General features: G+C 41.2%; 1 pseudogene; it reads right to left on the bottom strand.

Moving 5' to 3' along the window:
* Positions 1 to 62: 62 nt before the first annotated feature.
* LOC119573534 lies at positions 63 to 3,116 on the bottom strand (annotated as a pseudogene).
* Positions 3,117 to 7,065: the final 3,949 nt, after the last annotated feature.

Genomic DNA, 7,065 nt, shown 5'->3' with positions numbered 1-7,065 from the left:
ACGGTCGACTGAGAGGGGCGACCGGGCGTGAAACCAGGACCTTGCGTTTTTTCTAATACTGAACTATGCTACTTCTTACATACACAAACACACGCACGAACGCACACATATATGTGTGTGGAAATATAACAAGATGGAAAGTCAAAACAAACCCTTAATTTATCATTATATTTACAATCAGCACTAGCAGATATAGGTAGAAGGTTAAAAAAATTATATGACCTAATACAGGTTTTGAAAAGAAGTATAGCCTGTTAATATCCTTTATGTATTTATTTATTTTTTTGTGTGTGTGGCCTAGTATTTTTTTGACTTTGAGCATACGCCACAATTTGGACACCGTATTTCAAAGGCTACCCCGTGACTATAAAGGTAATACGAACTTGGTCTATCCTTAATGGCATACATTCCTTGCAGATCCTTACACTTTCTCGTTGCAAATAGAGCAAAGCATTAGTCAAGCTACATTCTTTTTGTAAGGATGATAATAAAAATATCTTTTTATCTAGCCACAATAGCGCGTTTGTTGCGCAAGAAGTAACTTACGTAAGATGTAGAATTGTCTAATGCATTTCTTTTCGCTGTTCCTCACAGGAAACATTTTCAGGCAGGTCACACATGTGTTTCTGGTCAATGAAGTAAAACCCTCCCATACATTCCTATCTAACAGGAATACTATCACCATTACCTGTAAGGAACAGATTTACAGTATTCAGAATGTGCAATTCCAATTAGAATAAATATCCATTTCAGTCCACATGCAAAAAAAAAAAAAAAAAAAAAAAAAAAAAAATGCGGACCAGGCTTGCCAAAGACCAAAAAAGGGTTTTAACATTGAAATTTGCACAGGAAAAAAGGAAAGGTAACCAACATGAAATTCTGGAGCATTCTGTTATTGCCAAACAGTTAATGTCACCTTTCAAATATATAAACAGAAATACTGAATAGTTGCCTATGAACATAACCATTTCTAATTTGAAATATGGCTCTGAGCATCAATATCAAGTGATTATAAAAAGTTATAATTATATACATTCAATGACTTTTGATGAAACAAATCACATAAATTTGTATGATATCCATGAAAAAATATAATTATTTGGAAAAAATGGTCCAAAAAAAAGTGAAACCAGCACTTACAAGAAAGAGAATATTTCATAGACATGCCTATTTTCCTATGAGTATTCTGGGGTATTACATCTGTAGTATTCTGAGCAGCTGTGAGCAGGATACAAACATTCGCACGTAGGATCGCATGTTGGGTGTTTCAGGTTGAACTGTGGGTAATCTACTTGAAGAACACATTGACTCAACTGTGGGTTGAACACAAGCCCTTCGGAGCAGGTGTGGAATACGGCGCTTGCATTTGCTGTTGAAATATTTTAGAAAGGAAATAATAAATAGACTTAGAAATAACAAAAGGATCTGACTTGTATATAGAAAGATTCAGACAATAAAGACATTTTATTTGTAATTAGCAAGAACTAACCTCACAGTAATAGTAGGCTGTGCAATCCTCGGGATGAGGTCTGAGGCAGCACTCACAGTCACAAATGTCAGGCTTCATATCAGGGGGCGTGTGGGAAGCACAGACTCTGGAATCTGGCAGTCAGCATCAGGAGTAGCGATACACTGGGCATTAAACGGCCAGTCACACACTCGTTTGACGGGATTGAAATGAAGATGGAGGGGACACTTCTTGACAAATGGTATACTGTGAGAACAGTGAATCCATTTCTTACAATCCCGGGGGTGAGGGAAAAGACCTTCCTTTTCGGACATGAAAAAAAAAAAATTTTCACCTTCATCACCACCTTCGTTTCCGCCGTCTCCATCAACGCCTCCGTTTCCACCGTCTTCACCTCCGTCTCCACTTCCGTTTCCACTGTCTCCCATTTCAGTTTTCGCCGTCTCCACTTCCGTTTTCCTTTCCACCTTTCCATCTCCATTTCCACCGTCTCCACCTCCGTTTCCACCGTCTCCACTAGATTCTTTGCTTCCGGACTTTGCTCTTGGACTCTTTACTAAGAGATTCTTTGTTTCCTGACACTTTGCTTCCAGACTCTTTGCTTCCAGACTCTTTGCTTCCAGACTCTTTGCTTCCGACTCTTTATTTCCGGACTTTCTGCTTCTGGACTCTTTGTTTTCAGATTCTATGCTTCCAGACTCTTTATTTCCGGACTCTTTGCTTCCATATCCTTTGCTTAGATAATCTTTGCTTACACATTCTCTGCTTACTCTTTGCTCCAGATTATTTGTTTATTTGATTATTTGTTTCCAGACTCTTTGCTTCTTGATTCTTTGTTTCTTGACTCTGTGCTTCCGTACTCTTTGCTTCTTGATTCTTTGTTTCTTGACTCTGTGCTTCCGAACTCCTTGCTTCCATAGTCTTTGCCTTCGAACTCTTTCCTTCCGAACTTCTTGTTTCCAGATTCTATGCTTCCAGACTCTTTACTTCTGTTTCCTTTTACTCTTTGCTTCCGGACTCTCTGCTTCCATATTTTTTACTTCCGAATTCTTACTTCTGGACTCTTACTGAGTCTTTGCTTCCCGACTCTATGCTACTGGAATCATTGCTTCCGGACCCATTGCTCCAGACTATTTGCTTGCGGGTTCTTTGCTTCCAGATTCTTTGCTTCCCGAATCTATGCTTCGAGAATCTTTACCTACAGACTCTTTGCTTTGCTCTTTGTTTCCAGATTCTATGTTTTCCAGACTCTTTACTTCCGAACTCTTGCTTCGGGCTCTTTCCTTCCGGATTCTTTATTCAGGACTCTTTGCTTCCAGATTCTATGCTTCCAGACTCTTCCTTTTGGACTCTTTACTTACGCTCCATCTCCATTTCCGCCGTCTCCATCTACGTTTCCAACGACTCCACTCAGGTCTCCACCCTCGTTTCCGTCGTCTCCACCTCCCCTCCATTTCTGCCATTACCTTCTTTACATGTTCCACAACTTTTGGACATGTCTTGGCAACATATGCTTCCATGAGCAATCCCCATTGGCTGGCTTGCAGTAGCAGATGTTCCCAACGTCTCCACCACTGTTTCTGTCATTTCCACCGTTTCGACGATTGTTCACCGTTTCCACCTCCATTTCTGTTACTACCTCCTCCATAGGGGCAGACCTTCTGGAGTCAGGTAGTTGCCTGTCACACATCCCATTCGTGAGTTTCTGTTGGTTCCAGACCGTTCCAGGAGCACAAGGCATCTCTCAGGACCATACGGGGCACACTGGATGAACTTGCGGCAGTCACTTGGATGTGGCAGATACTTTCCGAGGGAGCAGTCAATGACGCAGCCGTCGATGCTTCCACCATTTTCACTCTTACTGCCGTCTCCAACTCCTCCTTCTCCTCTTCCTTTTCCAATGTCTTCATCTCCGTTCCACCATCTCCACCAGATTCTTTGCTTCTAGACTCTTTGCTTCCAGACTCTTTACTTTCGGACTTTTTGCTTAGAGACTCTTTGCTCCCACCTCTTTGCCTTTGGACTCTTTACTTCTGGACTCCTTGCTTCCAGATTCTTTGTTAGAGACTCTCGCTTCTGGACTCTTTGTTTCCGAATTTTTTGCTTCTAGACTCTATGCTTCCGGACTCTATGCTTCCGGACTCATTGCTTCCGGACCCTTTGCTTCCAGACTCTTTACTTGCACATTCTTTGTTTCCAGATGCTTTGTTTTCTGAATCTACGCTTCCAAACTCTTTGCTACCAGGCTTAAGGGAATCATTACATCTAGACTCTTTGCTTTTGTACTCTTACTTAGAGACTCCTTGCTTCCGGATTCTTTGCTTTCAGACTCTTTGCTTCCGGACTCTTTGTTTCTGGACTCTTTGCTTTCGGATTTTTTTCTTCCGGACTCTTTGCTTAGAGGCTCTTTGCATCAGGGTTTCCGTTTCCGTCGTTTTCACCTCCATTTCCGAAAAGTACCTCCTCCACATGAAAAACCTTCCGAGTCAAGTAGCTGCCTGTCACACACGGAGAAGCCCATTCGTGATCACAGGTGGGTTTCTGTGGTTTCCAGACCGTTCCAGGAGCACAAGGCATCTCTTCAGGACCATACGGGGCACACTGGATGAACTTGCGGCAGTCATTTGGGATGGGGCAGATACTTTTCGAGGGAGCAATCAATGACGCAGCCGTCGATGCTTCCACCATTTCCTCCATTACCGCCGTCTCCACCTCCACCTCCGTTCCGCCGTCTCCACCTCCACCTCCGTTTCTACAGTCTGTATCTATGTTTTTTACCATCTCAATCGTCTCCACCCTCTTCACCTTCGTATCCACCATCTTAGACACACCGTCTTTACCTCCATTTCACCATCTCCACATCCGTGTCCACCGTCTCCACCTCCGTTTCCATCGTCTCTACCACCGTTTCCACCGTCTCCACCTCCGTTTCCACCGTCTCCACCTCCGTTTCCCCGCCTTCACCTCTATTTCCACCGTTTCCCCCTCCGTTTTTACCATCTCCACTCCAGGAAAGCACCTTCCTCCCAGGCCCCTTCGCTGCAGTCTACATTGATGGCCAGATCGCACTGTGGGGTCACGGTTGAAGAGAAGGTCGCTACTGCAGAGTGTTGCAGTGCTTAGACACCCTCATCTGAACCACCGACAGTACATAACTTTTAATACACAAATTTGCAATGATTTTTTCCCCGTTGTTCTTCTTCTTTCATTTTTGTACCAAAGGGACTCATCAGTAACAGGTGGTGGGCACAGTAGGTACAGTCATCTGTGTTATTACAAGGGCTCAGTTTTGCCATTCGAATACCTCTTTGCTCTGGTCCAAATATACAATATGATCGTATTTCAGGCATGAAGGAAACTGTCGATACAGCAACTGATTATATAGTGCAAAAGCTTTAATAAATTAATCAGAAAGTGCCTGTAAGTCTAAAGTTGATAATTCTGCAAGAACAGGCTGGCAGATATCAAAGGTATATAGTGCGGGCCAGTAAAATATCATAGCATGATGCTACAGGTTTTTAGAATAAGCACTTTCATATTTTCTCATTAACAGTAATTCCAGCTGTAGTCAGACAATATTTAGAGAACTATTAAGTATAACATAATGCTAAATGTCACAATGTCAAAGCGATATACATTGGTGAGTAATTAAAAACAAAGCCAAAAAAAAAAAAAGAAAAACATAGTGCTGATAACACAGATAAAATAAAGCTAGACGAAAAGGAGAATCATTATTGACACCTCGTCTGCGACGGCAAGGCATTAAGCTGTAAACTGAAGGAAAACGGGTAATGAGCGAAAAGCAAACTACTTCTAGATTATTTACAGAGAGTAAAATGAAACTCACACTGCCAGTAAGCAGAGCACATTTCAGACATTTCAACCATCGCATTGAACATCAAGTCACCTGGACACTCGGTAAGGTGCTCCATTCCAGTCCGTGAATGGAAACCCCGGTTAGTCACGGTCGCAGAAGATCGCTAAACGGTGGATTGCTATAAAAAAAAAAAAAAAAATCTGTGCCTCCTTTCTGATTATTCGATCGCTGATATATATATATATATATATATATATATATATATATATATATATACATATATATATATATATATATATATATAATATATACATATATATATATATATATATTATATATATATATATAATATATATATATATATAATATATAAACAAGTATGTGTGTATGTACACACACACACAGACACACACACACACACACACACACACACACACACACACACACACACACACACACACACACATATATATATATATATATATATATATATATATATATATATATATATATATATATATATGTATGCATATATGTAGATTATATATATATATATATTTTTTTTTCTCTCTCTCTCTCCGTGGCCATCACAGAGTTAGAGAAGATGCACTGACTGGATTATAGCTATATCTTGAATTTCAAGGAAGTAGACTGTTATCAAAATGCAACATGAGTGTGGAGTGCTAACTGGAGTGCCGGCAGGAGTGTGGAGGCAGCAACACAGTGAATCCCTTCCAAGCCTAGACGAGAACCTGTCTGTGCCTCTAGACTAAGCAGTGAGACTGGGTAACTTTCAATAGAGCAAAGGCAAAGGTAGGAAAAAAATAAAGAAAACCTCCATAAATCGGAACCAACACTAGTCCCGTCTGCCTGTGTGGAGAAATCCAAACAATGAACCACATTTTCAGAATACCAAAAGGGTCCTCACGCTCCGATCAAGATCTTAAGAAGAAAATGATGCCCTACAGTGGATACTGTTTGGCGCGATAAGGTGTGGTGACGTGCGAGTAAAACATGAACGGACAAAACATGATATGTTAGAATTCGCTATCGTTCAAAACAAGATGATTATCGGTTTTATTTTTTTTAGAATGATAAATTTCTGTCCTTATCTAAACCTGGATTAAGAGTGTTTATTTCCTAATTATCTGAAGTGTTAATTATTAATCTTCCTCGTTAGACACTTTAGTTTCTTTTCAGTCATATTCCCTGTTGATAGGAAAGAGGGAGAAAGAATTCAGGAGAGTGAAGCAGGCAGACGGCTAGAGAGGAAGAAACGTACTAGATCTAGATTCTGAGTAAATGAATTCATTGTCACTAAGTGACAGCACGGACAGAGTAAGAAAAAGAGAACAAGAGATTGCAGGTACTGACAGCGTCGCAGTGGTAAAAGGCATCGCAGTTATACGGGTGCGGCTTGATGCAGGGGCCTTCGCAGTCACACGTCACGAGGTCGTCTGTCACGCCTCCTGGGACGAAGGGGATCGTCAGCTCGCATGACTTCTTGAAGGGCGCGCAGTGGGCGTCCCTCGGGTGGTCCACGCCCCTTTCACCGCATTGAAGTTCAGGTTGGAGGGAAACTCTGCATGGAAAAAGGAAAAATTACAATTACGTAATGTGACTCGTGGCCTGAGTCTTTGGCTCCTTTTCCTTTATATGGTATGTAAGGGGTAAAGGGTTCTTTGCCCTAGTAATTAGGTGGTAAGAAAATGATGTAAAAAAATTTTTATGGGTTAAGGAAATTTTGGGTGAAAAACCTTGACTGGAAATGGGCAAAAAA

The sequence above is a fragment of the Penaeus monodon genome, chromosome 5, assembly GCF_015228065.2.
Source record: "Penaeus monodon isolate SGIC_2016 chromosome 5, NSTDA_Pmon_1, whole genome shotgun sequence".
NCBI classification, from domain to species: Eukaryota; Metazoa; Arthropoda; class Malacostraca; order Decapoda; family Penaeidae; genus Penaeus; species Penaeus monodon.
The sequence above is the reverse complement of the archived record's forward strand: the minus strand, read 5'-3'. Positions and strand labels throughout refer to the sequence as shown.